This window comes from Ochotona princeps, chromosome 12 (genome assembly GCF_030435755.1).
Source record: "Ochotona princeps isolate mOchPri1 chromosome 12, mOchPri1.hap1, whole genome shotgun sequence".
NCBI classification, from domain to species: domain Eukaryota; kingdom Metazoa; phylum Chordata; class Mammalia; order Lagomorpha; family Ochotonidae; genus Ochotona; species Ochotona princeps.
Genome location: NC_080843.1, coordinates 23542517 through 23561731, shown reverse-complemented (window position 1 = coordinate 23561731; position 19215 = coordinate 23542517).

Genomic DNA, 19215 nt, shown 5'->3' with positions numbered 1-19215 from the left:
GTGATTTTTGATTTTGAATTTCAGATTTTGAAATTGCAGGTGTTCAACACATAGCTATTTCTGAGTACATCTTTTGCATCCTAACTGTTGGCATATTTTTCCTCACCACAGACTGTGCTGTTTGAAGTCACGGACTGCATCTATCGGCTACTTGGTAAGTGTCTATTCCATAACCCGCAGTATTTTCTTTAATAACAGCTTACCCTATTATAAATTCAGGCTGTTTCATTTTAATGATGTCTTTACTTTTTTTTTTTAAATTTTAACTTAAACTGGAAGACTGTAGTTTTTCAGAATTATAAACATAATAAAGACTCCTTTTAAGAAAATGAAGCTATGGAAAACAGAATAATAAGCAAATTCTCTGTACTTTTGTTTCTTCTGTGTGGCAGTCGTTAACCTCTGCAGCACAGCCTTACAAGCATCTGAATTCATCTGTGATTGTATGCATAAACACAAACAGGCTCGTATTACAGCAGGCCTACTTTGTCACTTTCTTCTGTGTGGATATACACAAGCTCCAACCTCCCTCCCTGTCCTCCACTCAGATGATATCGTTAGTCCTACAGGTTGATTCAAACTCTCCCTAGTTCATACTAAGTTCCTATATTTTGTTTTTACCAAACTGAATAGTCTAAAGTCAGGAACTACCACCTCTGTCTCCTGTACAAAGGGTATTTCCTGCTTTTTGGAAATCTGTGTTGGTGCAAGTGGTTAAATGTTGTTGCCATTCTTCCAGCAGGAAAGCAGAAGTTCCACAGACCATTGGCTTTCTGCTTCATTTCTGTCTCAACTTCTTAGTTTTATGGAATCTGAGTTCTATTACGTGTGATACTCAACATAAGCTAACAAATGTGACCCAAATCCTAGGATTTATAAACGTTTTGAACTGGAAAGGCTCTAAGGGGTTGTTATGCAGGCATTTCCCAGATGAGATAAACTAGCGATGAGAGTAGAATAGAAACTAAATCCACCTCACACATGATGGCTGGCCCAATGCCTTCATGTAAGTGCAAGTTGTATTATTATTAATAAAGTAGTTCAGTAATAAAAAGTCAGTCATAATTGAATTTCTTTCCTAAGAAAACCATCAAATAGCTATGGAACACCTTTTACCCCTTGTTTAAATCAGATTCATTTTTATGATAAATTATTTAAAAGCAAGTTTAAAAAAATATAAAATCTTAAGTGCTATTAAAAATTGATTAGGAATGCATTATTCTTTCATTGACCCAGTTTAGATTGTTTTTTAATTTTTTGGTCAAAGCTAATAAATTTGAGTAGATGTTTCAGACAGACGTTTTGTAATCATTTGGTCATCAGTCAATTAATCACAACTTATAAATATTGATTTCAGATTACATTTATTTTTCATTCCTGAAAGACAATTTTTTGTTTGTTTTAAATTTAAACACCACACCCAGATTGTGGTTAATACTGAGAAAACTCATAAAGATTATGTTAAAAATTAATCACGGGTGCTGGCCCAGTTGAATGGGCATCAGGCCTGGTGCCATCCTTTCCGAGGCTAGGAATTCGGAGACAAAATGGTTCAAAAAGATGGCATTAAAGATGCTTGTAACTGCAGTAGAGGATCTTCTCAAACTGTTTATTTTCTAAAGTTGTTGTTGTTAGTGTTTTTGTTTTTGTTTTTTTTAAAGATTTATTTATTTTATTACAAAGTCAGATATACAGAGAGCAGGAGAGACAGGGAGGAAGATCCTCCGCCCGCCTGATGATTCACTCCCCAAGTGAGCCGCAACGGGCCGGTGCGTGCCGATCTGATGCCGGGAACCAGGAACCTCTTCCAGGTCTCCCACGCGGGTGCAGGGTCCCAATGCACTGGGCTGTCCTCGACTGCTTTCCCAGGCCACAAGCAGGGAGCTGGATGGGAAGTGGAGCTGCCGGGACTAGAACCGGCGCCCACATGGGATCCCAGGGCACTCAAGGCAAGGACCTCAGCCGCTAGGCCACGCCGCCGGGCCCTGTTGTTAGTGTTTTTAAGAATAGTTTGAGAGATGTTGTCTTTCATTGCAAAGAAGTTCACAGTGAGCATTCATTCATTTCCAGTAGGTTTCTTTAAAACATTGAGGAACAGCTGATTCAAGGCTCAGTCTCACAGAGCTTGTGTTCTGGGGACAGTTAGTTATGCCACACTGACTTGAAACTGAACTCGGCCCCTTGAGCATACACTTGTTTTAACTCAGAATCAAACAGGGAGTTCATAGGTAATCACAACATAGTGATTACAGAATCAATAGTTAGTTATTTGTTCGCTCCACCGATTACTTTTTTTTTTTTTTTGCTTGCAAGGCAATGCTCTAAGGACTGTGTAAGCAGCTGTGAATCTAACATGATCTCTGCCTTCATTCATTCATTCAACAAATATTTTATTGACTACAAATGATGTGCCAGCCACTGTACTACTAATGAGCCGCTCTGTAAACAGAACAACTGAGACCAACTCTTCTCTCCCTTCATAAAAATGTCTATTTCTACAGTTATTTCTCTTTTGGATGTTCTTATTGGTTGGCTAGCCTCTGGCAATTGAGATATAGCAAGTTATAATTTTAAATATTTTAAAATGTTGCAAATTGGGTGATTGTTTTGAATTAAGGCACTTTTAAGAGAATATTTTAGTCTTACCTTAAGGCTACGTTGTGCTTCATAAATGTTTGTTGAATGCTAGAAAACAAATGAGGGAAAAAGCTGCTAGCACTGGAACAAGACCCTCCAACATGGAGAAGTTACAGCACTTGCCACAGAAGCAGGATAGGGAACATAGCTCCCAAATCCTGGCTGCTGTTTCCGTTAGCCGTTAGGGAACATTTCAGTGTTTTTTTCTTGCCTTTATTTTAGATGTGACCTGAAGTTGTCACTCTCCTCAGGAGTCCAGTGCCAGACCTGCCCGTTAAAAAAAGAGCTGATGTTTTCATATTATTTAGTGAAGATCTACAAATAAGTAGATGCTGTATGAGTTCAGCTGTCCCACAGGGCATCCTGTACTTACCCCATGGAACCTCAGCTGCTGCCAATTTGCTTTTCTTGGAAATAGGGCTCAGGTTCTCTTTTATACAGTCAGTGTGTTCCTAGTCATTATTTTAGCAACTGAATCATTTATTGAAAGTGTTATTTAAACCCTGGCTTTATTTCCCGAGATCTTAATCCTCAACTCTTTAAGTACATTTTTTTTCCTTGCGTCACACCACTCAGGATGACCAAATCTCAAATTTCATCTCTTTCACGATGCTTTTTCCCTTTTACCCAGCCTCTTCATAAAACATGTGTTTTTCAGATCCTTCATCACTGATAATCTGCATTGAAAAGTTTGTGCTTCATGTACTTCTTTACGGGAAAGCACTATTCTAAATACTAGAGCAAAAATGTTGAAAGAGGAGTATAACCCCGGCCTGGTGAATGTTACAGTTGAAGCGCAGGAGGACAAATACAATAGCAAGACACAAATGGTTTCCTGAGTTAATTTCCGCAGGAGGGAGAGAGAGCAAGCACTTGTTCAGCCATGTCCAGAGATATATACACTTGGATTGGTCTTGATTTCTTAAAACTCTCCTAAAGGCTAGCCTGAAGATCACTGAGCACTAGGAACACAAAATCACTCCTGCAGGGCAGTGCTGAGCTTGTACGGGGCCTCTGCAGGTACTGGCTAAGGAACACCCCTCTCTGGTGCTGTGTGTCTGTCTCCTATTACTATCTTAGAATGTGTATTAACTTATTTGAGCCATTCTTTTACTTGGCTGGAGAATTTCATTGCCTGTTTGATCTTGTGGAGACACCTGTTTCCTATGGGGACCCATGACATTTAAGATGGCTCCTGCTGTTGTTTTTGGTTCCGGAGTGAAGTGTCATGGAGTAGAGGCCATGGCTGCCTCTGCATGGACAAACAGCCTGAATGAGAAATAGAACTTTATTATTAAAAGTGACTAAATTGTGTTACCATAGAAAATCCCAATCTTGCCTGATCACATTTTGGGGAATATGATTTCTTATTGTCTCATTTACACTTCTTTTTTTGTCATGGACTAAATTTTGTCCTTTTTAATTTCAGATATTGATGTCCAAATCCCTAACATGAGTGTGTATGGAGATAAGGCCTTTAAACTGGGCCCTAAGCTGATAGGACCGTGGCCTTATAAGGGAGTGTGTGTAAGTATGTGTAAGTGTGTGTGAATGTGTGTATGTGAGAGAGTGTACATGAGTTCATATATATGTGAATGTGTTAGTGTGTGTGTCTCTGAGTGTGTGTGTGTGAGAGAGTGAGTGAGTGTGTGGCTTTGGGGAGGGGATTGTGGTACAGCAAGTTAAGCAGTCATATGTGATGAAACATCTCATGTTGCAGTGTTAGTTTGTGTTACAACTACTTAGCTTCTGATCCAGCTTCCTACTGCTTCTGGGAAGACAGAGAAAATGTTCCCCGTCTGTGGGCAGAGAAAATGTGCCCAGAACTGTGGGAGACCCAGATGGTGTTCCTGACATCCTGGCTTCCACCTGATGCAGCCCTAATGTTGGGGTCCTTTGAGGAATGAACCAGCAGATGGAAGAATTCTCTCACTGTCTCTTCCTCTCTTCCTTAAAAAAAAAAAAAAAAAAAAAAAAAAAAAAAAAAAGGAGGGCCCGGCAAGGTGGCCTAGCAGCTAGAGTCCTCTCTTTGTTTGTGTTGGGACCCATATAGGCGCCAGTTCTAATCCCGGCAGCTCCACTTCCCATCCAGCTCCCTCCTTGTGGCCTGGGAAAGCAGCCAAGGACAGCCCAAAGTTTTAGGAGCCTGCACCCACGTGGGAGACCTAGAGGAAGTTTCTGGCTCCTGGCTTTGGATTGGCGCAGCACTGGCTGTTGCGGTCACTTGGGGAGTAAACCATTGGACAGAAGATCTTCCTCTCTGTCTCTCCTCCTCTGTATATCTGACTTTGCAATAAAAATAAATAAATCTTAAAAAAAAAGAGAGAAGAAAATGAGACCAGAGTTCATCCTCTTCTCTCTCTCTCATTCACAGACACACACACTCTCTACAATGTGAGGACATAACAAGAAGGGTGGCTGCCTGCAAGATAAGGAAGAGAGCCCTCATCAGAAACCAAACAAAATCATGACTTTAGACTTCTTGCCTCTAGAAATTAAAAACATTAATTTCTGTTATTTTAAGACACCTGATGTATTTTTCCATGGCAGCCTGAGCTAAGAGACTTTTTTCTTGTTATTTATGTTTCTTATTCATTCTTACTTGCATTTTCTTGTTTATGCTTTTCTGACTTTTTAAAAGCTTCGTATCTCACTTGTTGAAAAATGTCCAGGTGCAAAATTCATATAGTGCCTTTAAAATTTTTTTTCTAGTTGTATCAGTAAGTTATTGATTTGAAGTCTTTGTATTTTAATTTCTTATTTTTAAATATTATTATTTTTCTTGTCAGAATTTTTTAGATATAGGAATTCCTCCTTCTCTTTCCTCTTCCTCCCTCCCCAGTTTTTGCTGCCACCGTTTCCTCCTATATTACCACAGTTACCTGCTGAACATTGTTCTGTTGAGGTAAATCATGGCATTGTAGGAAAGCCAAAGATAGAAAGTCTAGTATCATGATGGCAAGGTATATTTTAATCGTTTCATTGGGAGTTCTGAAGGCCCCAGAATCACATGGAAAAAATGCCTCTCAGCTATAAGAACATCAGACTCAATGATATTGCCAATAGCATTGATGGACTTGTCCTAGAGTCACAGAGAATAGGTGGGAGAAATCAGACATGATGCCTGGACAAAACCCATAAGCCAGCTGAGGCTATGGTGTTCTGCTATCAACAGCTGGGAAACAGCTGCCACTCACAGCCCCCTGCTTGTCTTGCTGCTGTTTGTAACTGGCGTGCTCAGTATTCAACGAGGTGACACAAAATCTGTAAGATGAAGCCCTGGAGCATCAGTGCTCGCAAGCTAGACCCAGGTAGACCAAGACAGACCAAGGCAGACTGCTTTCTGCTAAAGCTGGTTTATCGTGATTCACTCATCCAGCAAGGATAAAATACCAGCAGATTATCTTGCTTTGAAAGGAAATTATAATTAGGCTCTATATTTTAGTTTCTTTGGGCTTATGGTCTGCTGCTAGCTAAACAGTGATCCTCCTGCATTTCACAAACTTTAGTTATTACTCTATTTGTGTGTATTTCGTGTGTCTGTCTAGAGTTGTTTGTGATTTCCTATTTCCACCCGCAGTGGGAATTTCAGTTGCTCCACAGCCTCACTGGCAGTCAGTACAGTCACACTTTGGTAAGTTTAGCCATGCAAAAGTGTGATTGTAAGTATTACAGCACTGATTTACATTCCTGCCAACAGAATCCTTTTCATGCGTTTATTAGCCACCCATATATTTTCTTTGGTGAAATGTCTTATCAGATCTTTGCCTCACTTATTAAATTGGATGTTTGTATTTTGTGTGAGTTTGTGTTTTATGTATCCCAGATACAAATCTTTATAAGAAATACACTTTGCAAATATTTCCTCCTAGCTCATTTACTTAACAGTCAAAAGTGTTTAATTTACTTTTGATGAACTTTTTGCCTTCTCCTTCCCTCATCTCTCTGATTCTTTGAAGTCTAGGAGTAAGTCTTTTTATTTTGTTTCACTTTGTTGTTTGAACGCAGCCAGATCTTATTGCTCTTTGCTTTAGGTCAGGATTCCCCTTTATTTTCTTTTTAAGGTTACTATTTGGTTTCTGTGGCAAAGAATTGAGGCATTAGAGTGAGAACCACAGAAAAGGTGGAGTTTGGTAGAATCTTGACGTCTTCAGTTTAGTAGTCAAGACTGGCATTCAATCTATTCCAAAAGACTTTGAGGGTGTTTCCTTTCTACTCAATGGAAGGAGACTCTTGGACAAATGTCTTCCTGGATTCCCTTGCATCTCTTATAAAATGTGAATCAGCAAGGAGATACGGGGAGGTTTGAGTCTGAGCTGTGTGACTCACGGTGGTACATCCCCTTTAAGAATTCTTTATTGAATACTCATGTTCCATTTTCATTACCATCCACAAGCTTTAGTGGCAACAAATTTGCTTTTTTAAGTAATCATTTCATTTGTTTGGAAAAAAGCTCAAGGTTTAGTTTCAAGGAATATCTATGGACTATTACTTCTACAATCTTTTTATAAAATTTTTTTCTACATCAAAATTATCTAGGTAAAAATATATATTTTTCAATTCCATGCTTACTAAATCAGAATTTCTAGGCTGTGAATGTCTGTATGATTTTTATGTACATTCAGATTTGAAAACCAGGGACAGAAACGTCTTTTCTGATATATTAAGTTACTTAATATGGATGTTGGTTCCTGTGCTGTGGCTAAAACGTTCATACAAAGGCAAGGTTTGCATTCAACTTCGTGGCTCTGAAGAACAATATGTATTTGTAAAGAAAATGTGAGGGAAACAAGACTAGATTGTTCTACTTGCCTCTGGCAGACAAGGAGTTAACTTGCAGGATGTTAACTAGCTGGGCAGGATTATCACCTGCTCCAGGCAGAATGTACCTTCGTCCCTTGGCTGCAGGCGACACAATCCCTAAGGTGTGGAGTGGCTGCATTCACAGTGGGGAGGCATTATTTAGTGCAAGGTCTATAAGGATGAGGAAAGTGAATGTCATTTTATTGAAGTTGGAAGGAGTGGAGGGGAATGGCAGAAGTCATTTTTAGACTTCGGAGCTTGGCATTTGGTTGTAGAGTTATAATAAAAGTGGTTTTAAATTTTTTCTAATACAATAAGAATCTCCCTCTAATTGCTTATGATAACTGATATATTAGCGCAATACTAAAAAAGAAGTGACATTTTTTATTAAAAACCTGTGGGTGACAAAAGCATATTTCATCTGCTCTATAAAACCATGCAATGCCATTAGAGCTTTCCAGTCATGCTGGATATTCATCGTTTTTCCGTTTCCTCACCATTGGCTGTGTAATTTTCCCTTAATTCAGTAACATTCGGTACAGGGACAAATTCAGATAGCAAGCATTGTCTAACCACACTCCCATTCTCCATCCGCAACCTCTAGCTTGACATTTTTCTCTCTCTTGTTATTGTCTGTTTCCAATCTTTCCTTCCTGCAGGCACTCATTACTTTGCTAACTTTGTACCCATACATATTCTCACTGTCCTTAAAATGCCAGGCACAAGCTAACTTCTGTTTCATTGTACTTACTATGACTTTCCATGATCTAAAGTATGATTCCTTTTCTGTTTTCTTAAAATGACCCATCTTTGAAGATCAGAATAAATGTCATATATTTTTCTGGTTCTTGCCTGCCCTTGAAAGTGCAGCATTATCCCTGTTTCTTCTGCTATTAAGTGCTTGTAAGTTCTGTCCCAGCTGCTCCACTTCCCATCTAGTTCCCTGCTTGTGGCCTGGAAAAGTAGCAGAGTATGGCTAAAGCCTTGGGACCCTGCACTGCATGACGGACCCGGAAGAAGCTCTTGGCTCCTCCTAGGTTTGAATTGGATCAGCCTTCAACTGTTACAGCCACTTGGGGAGTAAACCAACAGACCTTTCTGTATCTCCTACTCTTTGTATATCTGCCTTTCCAATGAAAATTAATAAATCTTTTTAAAAAGTGCATTTAAAGAAACCCTGCAGTTATTAGTGGAAAGAATGGCTGAGACATGATGGAGGACTTCATTTGTACTCTGCTATTTCACACTGCTTTGTCTCTGCTCATGCAATTTCCTGTCCCTGGAATTCTCTTTCTATCTTTCTTGGTCCACTTTTATTCATGCTTCAAGGCCTAACTCAGAGTCACCTCTCCTGGGAAATTTTGTAGGAACATTCAGGGGCTGTCACTACTCCTCTCTTTCCAGAGTACCTCCCTCTATTTTAGTCCTTGTGTTCTCTGTGTGTGTTATGTTTGCCTTTATAAACTGCATGTTCGTCAGGGTCAGAACTGCATCCCAGTCTCAAAGCAATATCTCAAGCTAAACTTCACACATTGCCAACCTTGCATACTCTGGTAAATAGTATAGTCATTGAATTAATGTGCTTTCCAAGAGGAAGTGATTTTGACTATTAGGATTCATTTGGTGGTTCCTGGGATACTTTCGGTTTGAAGCTGGAAGGAGTTAAGGATTGCTGCTGGTGTTTGTCAGTGGAGGTCACTCATGTCAATAAACATCTTGCAGTAAATCAGACAATTCTTTCAGGAATGAACAACTAAGCAGTCCAAAATATTAGGTTCTGAGACTGAGAAATGCTGCCTTAAGTTGTGATATGAAGTGTTGTTTTCCTAGAACTACCTTGTAATTTCATAGGCTGTGCTCACATTTTTCGTTTGTTTTCCAGGAGTGTTAGGCGTGTGTTAACACTTGGGAATGAACTGGTAATAGTGGTGGCTTTTGATGTGCTGGCCAGACAACTTGGATTCTAAGTATGATCAATGCTGGAAATTAGAAGGTAAAAGCTTTTTGTGCACGCGGAGTTCAATAGGTTTACTGAAAACCTCACTACACAAGCTATGAATTAGTTTCAGGTGAATTTGAGGTAATCAAATATTTGCATGTTAAAAAAAAGTCAATCCTGTGGGGATTTGGAATAGCTTCTTCTGGTCATTTACGAGCTGAACCAGGGAACTTTGTGACTTTTATGTACTCAATGTAGCCGTACTCTCACATAAAGCTGCAGGGGGAACCGTACTTACACAGGAGAGACTCTGGTTTGTAACCGCACACAACCATAGCTTTCAAATGACTTCAACTCATCTACTTAGACGAAAAAGGCTGTCAGTTAATTTAACAAACTATCCCTGTTCCCTGATCTTTGGGCCATAAAAATTGTTCATCTGCTCAGTCACAGGCCATTTAATTTTGGATGCATCGTTGCCAGTTGGTTACAGTAATTAGCACTTCCTAGACTGTGGCAGCATCCCTGAAGCTATGCTAAGCAGGGTTGCACTTTTTTCTGCAGAAACATAAGCTGGGTTGTACAAATGAGCCTGGCCACCCATCTTAGAGGCAGAAGCCCTAACTGCCGTCTTCTTGGCTCAGGGTGCCTTTCCAGCCCACCTGCAGATCTTATTTACTGATTATTAATGACGAGAACTGTAGGCAGCTGTGAAAGGCACAGCATGGCAACTCAAAGCTGCAACTCAAAACTATCCTCTGTGGAACTGTAATTTTCTTGAGTGACACCTGACTTCATTTTAATTTCTTTGCTCCAAATGTACTTGTGCTGTAGAAATGCGATAGAAATTCAGAGAGCTCTATGTTTAATAGGCAGACTTGCAACATTTGTTGGTGCATCTGTTAGTTTTCTGGCACAAGTGAGGCATTTAGAGAGGAAATACATGTTTGTGTTTATTCCAGAGTTGGCACACAGCATGTAAGGCAATGGTTCAGCAGAATCCCTGGAGAAATACCAGAGAGCAAGGTTACCTGGCGGTTCACTAGTTGCCAGTCTATGGAGAACATATATTATAGAGTTTCAAAAATAAAATTTGATTGAGTAAATATTAATCTTCAGAGAGCATCAATTCTGAAGCTCAGAAGCTCAGATTGTAATTTCAAGGATCATGGTATTCAGCATAAAAGCCTGAAAATTAATTGGCCTAATTAAGAATGAAAACTGGATTGGGTTCTTTGAAATGCTCACATCTGCATTTTAGTTTGTACAAATGCAGAATTTTGGTTTCCTGGGAAATCACAAAATAAGAGTTTGTAAGAAGAGTCTACCACACATTGCTTTATATCTAAATGATAATTTTTAATACACTAGAAAGTAACATTTTCCCAGTGGAATTCATTTTTGCATGGCTCAGTTTCAGATTAATAGGATGAACACCTTGTATGTAATTAAAAATAGGTTATGTTGTTGATAATTTGATACTGGTGTAAATATGGAGCTTTAGTTTACACTAGTTCCTTTCTTGTCTCTTACTGCAAGGCTGAAGTGTTCAAATGTAAAAGCATCTTGAAATTTTTTTGGGGGAGACAAACTTATAAATTTTATGATGGATTAGCCATTTTGTTGTCCTATTTAATCATCCTATTCTCTAAGCACAATGAACTATGTTAATTTAAAAATGATCTACATAGTCTGGGTACAATTAATCTTTATTTGCATAAGTTTGAGGTAAAATAAACATTGCAAATAAGAAAAAAAGAGGCTCTTTCAGTGTTTGGCTACTGCATGCACCGGATGATTACCACTGACAAGATGGGGATAAGGAGTAAGCTTAATAGCATTACTGTTTTACTTCACATTTTTAAATAGATGTGCATACCAAGAATCACTTTCATAAGTGTAGACACAACCATATGAGCCACATTAGAACAATGGATACTGGGGGTGGGGTAAAGAAAACATTATGCACAAGTAAAAGAATTCCTCATTTTGTTAAACAAAAAAAGAATGTTTAAAAAAGGCCTGATAGAATAAGCCACAGCAGAAGAAAGGAGGAATAGGACTTCAGGACCTCATTTTAAAGATTTATTTTGTGTTGGGCCCAGAGTAATCGCCTAGTGGCTAAATCTTTGCCTTGCACGTGCCAGGATCCCATATGGGCAGCGGTTCCTGGGTTCATGTCCCATTTGTTCCACTTCCCATGTAACTCATGCTTGTGGTCTGGGAAAACTGTAGAGGACAGCCCAAAACCTTGGGACCCTGCACTCACGTAGGAGAACCAGAAGAAACTCCTATCTTCAGATCAGTGCAGTTCCAGGTGTTGGCGACCACTAGGGGAGTGAACCAACAGATGGCGACTTTAGTAGAAATCCATCTTAGCAAAAATTCGTCTCACTTTCTGTTCATGCTATGGATCATATGATGTTGTCTAAAGCTATTTTTAAAATGATTTCTGGGTCGGGGGGAGGAGAAAAAGGAATTATTTTAAAGGCAAAGTTACAAAGAAGGACGCGGAGAGGGAGAGAGAGAGAGGGGGGGAGAGAGAGAGAGAGAGACAGAATCATCCATCCTCCGGTTCAGTCCCCAGATGGCCACAGTGACCAGAATTGAGTTGATCCAAAGCCAGGAGTGGGAGCTTCTGCCAGGTCTCCCACATGGTGCAGGAGCCCATGGATCTGAGCCACCCTCTGCTTCTTTCTCAGGCCATAGGCAAGCAGCTGGAACAAAAGTGGAACGGTTGGGACTTGAAATGATTTCCATATAGGAAGCTGACACTGCAGGCAGAGGATTAGTGTATTAAGCCACCATACCAGCTCCTCCCCCCACCCAGAACTCATTTTTTAAAATAAAGATTTATTTCTTTTTATTACAAAGTTGGATATACAGAGAAGAGGAGAGACAGAGAGGAAAATCTTATGTCCGATGATTTACTCCCCAAGTGACCGCAACAGCCGGTGCTGCGCTGATCTGAAGCCAGGAGTCCGGAGCTCTTACTGATCTCTCGTGCGGGTGCAGGGTCCCAAAGCTTTGGGCCGTCCTAAACTGCTTTCCCAGGCCATAAGCAGGAAGCTGGATGGGAAGTGGGGCTTCCGGAATTAGAACCAGTGTCCATATGGGATCCTGGAGCATTCAAGGCAAGGACTTTAGGCACTAGGCCACCGTGCTGGGCCCCAGAACTCATTTTAAAAACACCTTTAGACAACCTCACATTATCCATAGTGTGAACAGAAAGTGAGACAAGTTCTTGTTGTCCCAGATGGATTTCTATTAAAGTGGGCATCTTTTATAACCATACAGAGCATAAAACTAAGTTCTTCTTTCAGTTAGCTGCTCTGCTGCTTTATTTTTGAAGGTAACAAAAATAACTGATTTTTATAAGACAAAAAAAATGTAAATGCTTGTCTAAGAGTATTGTGGCGAATGGCTTTTGGAAAGCTTTATTGACAAGCTCAATCTCAATCATAAATGTAGGGAAAGGCAAAGTGTTTATAAAGGCAGCCTTTTTATTGGGATCTCCTAGGAGGTTACTTGGGTCAGTGTCCAGAACGGACCAAGAGCATGAGGAATTCAGACACTAAAGTTGTTAACTTCATTTTACCATCCTCTCAATGGCTATGGGGGGTAGGGGGATGAAACTTTCTTTAGAGTGAACAATATCGGGTGATTTCAAGGAACTCTTGCTTTAGCTAAACAGACATTTTTTTCTAGGGTAAGCCAGTGATGAGATAGGAGGAAACATAACTAAGTTTTGGAACTTAAATTATTTCTTATATAGAATAAGTGCATATATTTTGCCCAGTCTCATCTATAATCTGTAATAATTCTTAATTCCTAATGGGATCTTTGTTTCATTTTTTTTTAACAGATGTATCTATTCTTAGAAAATTCTTGAGAGAGAGAGAGAGAGAGAGAGAGAGAAAGAGAGAGAGAGAGAGAGAGAATATCTTTCATCTGCTGTTTCATTGGCCAGTGCTGGGCCAGGCGAAAGTCAGGAGACATGAACTTCATTCAGGCTTCCTAAGTGGGTGGTAGGAGCCCAGACACTTGGGTCATCTCCTTCTGACCATCCCAGGCCACTATCATGGAGCTGTATTGAAGGAGAGCATCAGGGACAAAAAGTGGTCCCCATGTGGGTTGCCGGCATTCCAGATGGTGGCGTTACTAACTGTGCCACAATACTGGCCTGCCAATGGGATCTTTGCAAGCTGAATCACAGGTACTGAAAAATAAAATGATGTTAGTAGCCACAAAATCATATAATGTGAAAGCTGATATGTATCTTTAATATCATTTAAGCTTAGATAGTACATTAATTAATGATTTTTTCCTCAGGAAATAAGCAAAACATGCCCCCCCTACGTATGATAGATTGTATTTAAAACAAAAACTGAGGCTCTTCTTTGTTATTGGGATGCTGTTTTTCATTGCCATTGATTCAAAAAATGAAGAGCTGCATTTCTGTTTCTACCTACCAGTGTACTGAAATGTGGAATCCCTTCTTATGGATTAAATTCAATCTAGAAGTTATCTTTTGGGGAGCAGATTAATTCTCTAGTTGTTCTAGTAGCTATAGGTTCACTTTCTGGCATTTCTGTTATCTGTAGTCAACAATAGAGTGTGTATAGTTTTAGTGTTGTCTGCAGTTTCCAGCATCCACTTGGGAGGGGTGTCTTGGAGCATCTCCTATAGATAACAGGGGATTACTGCAATTATACCTAATACAAAGTGGATTTGAATTGGAAAGAAGAGGTTTTATCACTAATTAATATATATATACTCTCTGATGGTGATACATGGTTAATATACATTTAAGAGAATATTCAGAAAAAAAAGACAATCTGGACCAGGTTGTTTTACTGATTATGTTAATGTAAACTGAAATGTGTTTTAATCAGACATCACAAAATCAAGAGAGGACTGCTATGAAGGAAGCTTTTTACTTTTTCTGAAAATTAAGACATGATACATGAGGTCATATTAGGGTGCACTTGAGCCACTAAGGAGGTAGAATAGGTAAGGAAAGATCGTTCATAAACTTGTAGCAACAAAGGGCCTGCTGCCAGTTGGCATTGTTTGGGATCTGGTGTCAGTCCCTCCTGGAGGAAATCCCCTAGTGTGGTGAAGACAGACATGGGCAAAAGCAACAGATTAGAACTATACTGCTCTTTCTAATCAAAATATATTTTTTCAGAAGCACAGAAAATGTCTCAGTAAGATGTGAAACAAATATAAGCAAAGTATGAAGGTAAAGAAATTAATTTGGTATCTTGTTGAAGTTAGAAGCAACAAGAAAAATGGTTTATTCATAAAAAAATTTAGCAAAGTTGATGAGGAATAAGGTGAGGGATAATTGAATAAGGACATAAGAACTTTTTTGCGGAGATGACTGGTGACCACATGTCCTGTATCCTCATTAAGGGTGAAAAGGGGACATTGTCTAAAATAGCAGCAGGAAGGTAATTAATCAGACTTAAGGAGTGCCTGATGACTATAAGGCCTCTGAAATATTGGAATCAGGGTAAGAAGTCTCATTCTGACTTCTTCGCTTCATTAATTCTTTACTGTTGACCAATATGAATGATGGAATCAATTTGTCTGATTCTCTCTTTGCTATTTAGAGCTGAGAACAACTCCTAGGTCAGGCAGATCTGTTCTACTTGCCACCTTGCAATTTTCAGTGAGATAGAACATTTTTTTCAGAGCCACCTGTAAAATTGAAATAAAGGAATTTTCTTTTTTAAAGTTCAGAGAAGCAAATAGAATATATCAGAGAGGCAAATATCCTATGCAGGTCTCCATTTGGTGTTTAGAAATGACAGCAATATTATGTTGGTGTACTCAAGCACTAATAGTAATCTCTACCTGTGAAAGTGATGATATGTCTGAGAATATGTAACTCAACAATTCAGGAAATGGCTCAAGAGTAGGGATAAATATAAGCTTTATGACGAGGGACCAGCAAAGCCAGACACTATGGGATAGTCTGGCACTCAGAAGACTTGCTTTCTTGTTTCACTCTTTTTGTAATAATAGTTAGGGGAATGTTAGATTTCTCCTGGTACATGTAGGCCTTTGTGCTAACCCTGTTATCCAGTAACAAGCTGCGGTTATCATAAAGGATATATAGAAGAATCTCCTGTAGCACTAGCATTTTTTTGAGCTTGTTTTCACCATACAACTTATCTTTATTCTCATGAAAACCTAGCCAGGGAGATACTATTTCTCCATTATACATGTAAGGAATCTAAGACCCACCAAAGTTAGATGAGTTTCCCCAAAGCCATACAGTAAGCTTGCTTTAATCCTCTAGAGAAGAATTTCTCTAACTGGAACCCTTACTAAAACTGTGAAGTCTAGTTCAGTGTGTCCAGAATATGGTTTGACATTTGTGATTCTAACATACTTCTTGGGTATATCTATGCTATTGGTTCCTGGACCACAATTTGAATAGCAAAATTCCTGCATTCATGTTCACAAATATATTGGAAGTCTTCCCAAGTTCAGGGGGGAAAATATTGATCATGAAGTGTGATGATGTTTGTAATATTTTTATAAATGCCTTTTATTACTTTGGTAAAGTCCCTTTCTATTATTTACTGAGAGTTGCATGAAAAGATATTGAAGTGTGTTAATACATTTTCTGTGTGAAATGATATAAGCAAGTGGTCTTAAAGAGACTTAATATGGTAATAGCATAGAATGATTTCCAAATATTAAGCAATACTTGAGTACTAACTTAAAAACAATATTCATTTTATGTCAATATTATATGTAGTATGTACTTATTGTAGGATACTTAGAAAATAGGAAAAATGTAAAAATGTGAATAAAAATCACCCAACATCTCAACACAGAGTAGTCATGTGAATACATTTATTAACTTCCATATGGTTTTTAAGAAGCATTTATGTGTTTATGCTTTAATACTGTAAAGATCTTGAAACTCTTTGTAAATCCTGGACATTAGTCCCCTACTGGTTGTGTAGTGTGCAAAGACTTTCTCTTGTTCAGTTGGTTGCTTCTTCACTTTGTTGATTGTTTCCTTTGCTGCACAGAAGCTTTTTATTTTGATGAAGTCCCATTTGTTTATTTTGGCTTTAACTGCCTGTGCTTTTGGTTACTTTTCTAAGGATTCCTTCCCAGTTCCTATATCTCAGAGAGTGCTTCCAATGCTTTTCTCTAATAGTTTGGTGTTTTTTTTTTGTGTGTGTGTGTGTAGACTTAGGTCCTTGATCCATTTAGAGCTCATTTTTGTATAAGGTGACAGATGGGGGTCTTGTTTGCTACCTCTGTAGGCTGCTATCCATTTGTCACAATAGCATTTGTTGAAGAGACCAGGCTTTTCCCCCTGTCTTATTTTTCAGTTCTCTTGTTGAAGATTAGATGGTTGTACATGTGTGGGCTCCATTCTGTGTTTCTATTCTGTTCCAGTGACTGTCTCTGTTTCTGTACCAGGCCAGAATGTTTTGGTGACCACTGCCCTGTAGTATGTCTTGAGGTCTGGCATTGTGATTCATCCTGCTTGAGTTTTATTTTTCAGAATAGCTTTGGCTATTCATGGTCTCTTGTATTTCCACATGAAATTTTGTATCTTCTTTTTCTGAGAAGAATTATTGTTGGGGTTTTGGTTGGGATTGTGTTGAATCTGTGTATTGTTTTTGTTAGTATGACCATTTTGATGGTGTTGGTACTGTCAATCCAGGAGCATGGTATGTTTCATTATCTTTTTATGTCTTCTTCTATTTCTTTTAAGAATGTTTTAAAATTGCCATCATAGAGGTCTTCTACATCTTTAGTTAGATTAATGCCAAGGTATTTGAGATCCCTCTCTGCTATTTTAAAGGGGACTGTACTTACAATTTTTTTTCTCAGTCGTGGAGTTATTTGTGTATACTAGTACCATCGATCTATGTTTATTAATTTTGCATCCTGCTACCCTGCCAAATTCTTTTATGCATTTCTTAACTGAGTGTTTTGGTTCTCCTATGTAGAAAATCATGTCATCTGCAAACAGCGATAATTTTAATTCCTCATTTCTGATTTGAATTCCTTTATTTTGTTTTTCTTGCCTAATAGCTCTGGCAAGGACTTCTAATACTATATTGAATAGCAGTGGTGAAAGTGGATATTATGTCTTGTTCCAGATCTTAGTGAAAAAGCTTCCAGTCTTTTCCCAGAGCTTAGAAACTCAATGACAGCAAAACAAACAACCCTGTGAATAAATGGGCGATGGAAAGGAACAGATACTTTTCAAAAGAACTAATTCAAATGGCTAAAAGATTTATGAAAAAGTGCTCAGGCTCCCTAGATGTCAGGGGAATACAAATGAAAACTGCATTGAGGTTCCACCTAGCTCCAGAGATTGGCTTACATTCAGAACTCTACTAACAACACCTGCTGACATGGATGTGGGGAGAAAGATACTCTTCTTCATTGTTGGTGGGAATGTAGGCTAGTACAACCACTATGGAGGTCAGTATGGAGAGTGCTAAGAGAACTGAAAATAAATCTGCCATACGACCCAGCTATCTCACTTCTGGGAATATATTCAAAGGAAATGAAATCCACATGTAATGAAGGGATCTGTAGTCCTATACTCATAACAGCACAATCTACAATAGCAAAGACATGGAAACAACCCAGTTGTCCATCAAACAAGAGTGGATTAAAAAACTGTGGTCCATCTACTCCATGGAATAGTATTCAGCCATTAAAAGAATGAAATTCTACCATTTGCAACCAGATGGTCCCAACTAGAGATCATTATGTTCAGTGAAACAAGTCAATCCCCGAAGGACAAATATGTTTTCTCTCTGAGACAAATATATGTTCTCTCTCCTTGCAAAATACAAGATCAATAGCCCGTTCAATACTGTTTTTGCTACATCTCAGGGTGTTTGATATTTTTGTTTTTATTTTCATTTCTTTTAAATAGTTTTTTCTCTTATAAAATTCTTCACTGATTCATAGGTCTTACATTAGCATCATTTCATTTAAGAAGGCTTTTGATTTTTCATTTCTTCAGTGACACATTGGTCATTCAGTAGTATGTTACTTAACTTCATGTCGTAAATTTTCTATTTATCTTTTTGTTGATGATCTTGTTTTATGGCTTTTCATTTAAGGTGATGTATAGTAACTGTGAAATAGGGACTATCATATCCAGATGGGAAGATACAATGCAATATGCATCTCTACTTCCAAATCCAAGATGGACTCCCAATGAAACTGTTGAATATATCTTGACAATAGGATGTCGGACTCTCTGTCATTGTCCCTACCTACAACATAAGGATACGCTTAAAAAGCAGAACGATGGACTTATGACTGATTTTATGAAGGAGGATACTATTGTAATAATATGGGAGAAATTAGTGGGTGAGGGGAGTGTATTTGGGGAGAGGGTAAGGGAAATCCTAAAGCCTATGGAACTGCATCATAAAATAATAAAGTAAAAATAGGGTAGGGATTAAAACCATGTATATGTACAATGTACATCCTATGTTTATGTGATATCTAATCCTATACATTTTAAATTATTGAATATTCCAAGTGTGCATTTTCCCCCAGCAGTTTGAGCTTCCTTTTGTCTGGAATGATCATTGAGATTAGGTTTTGCTTTTGCTGTGTTTTGTTTGCTTTTTGTGATTACAAAATAGTACAAAATGTCTTCATAAATAAATATTTGCTAGATTAAAAATTTTAAAAATCAGTAGAAGCAAATCATAGGCTCCTATTATGTTACTGTTTTTAGAGAATACTGATGCCGGATTACCTTTGAACTGTCCTTTTTTTCCCCCTTAAATATTTATTTTTATTGGAAAGGCAGATTTACA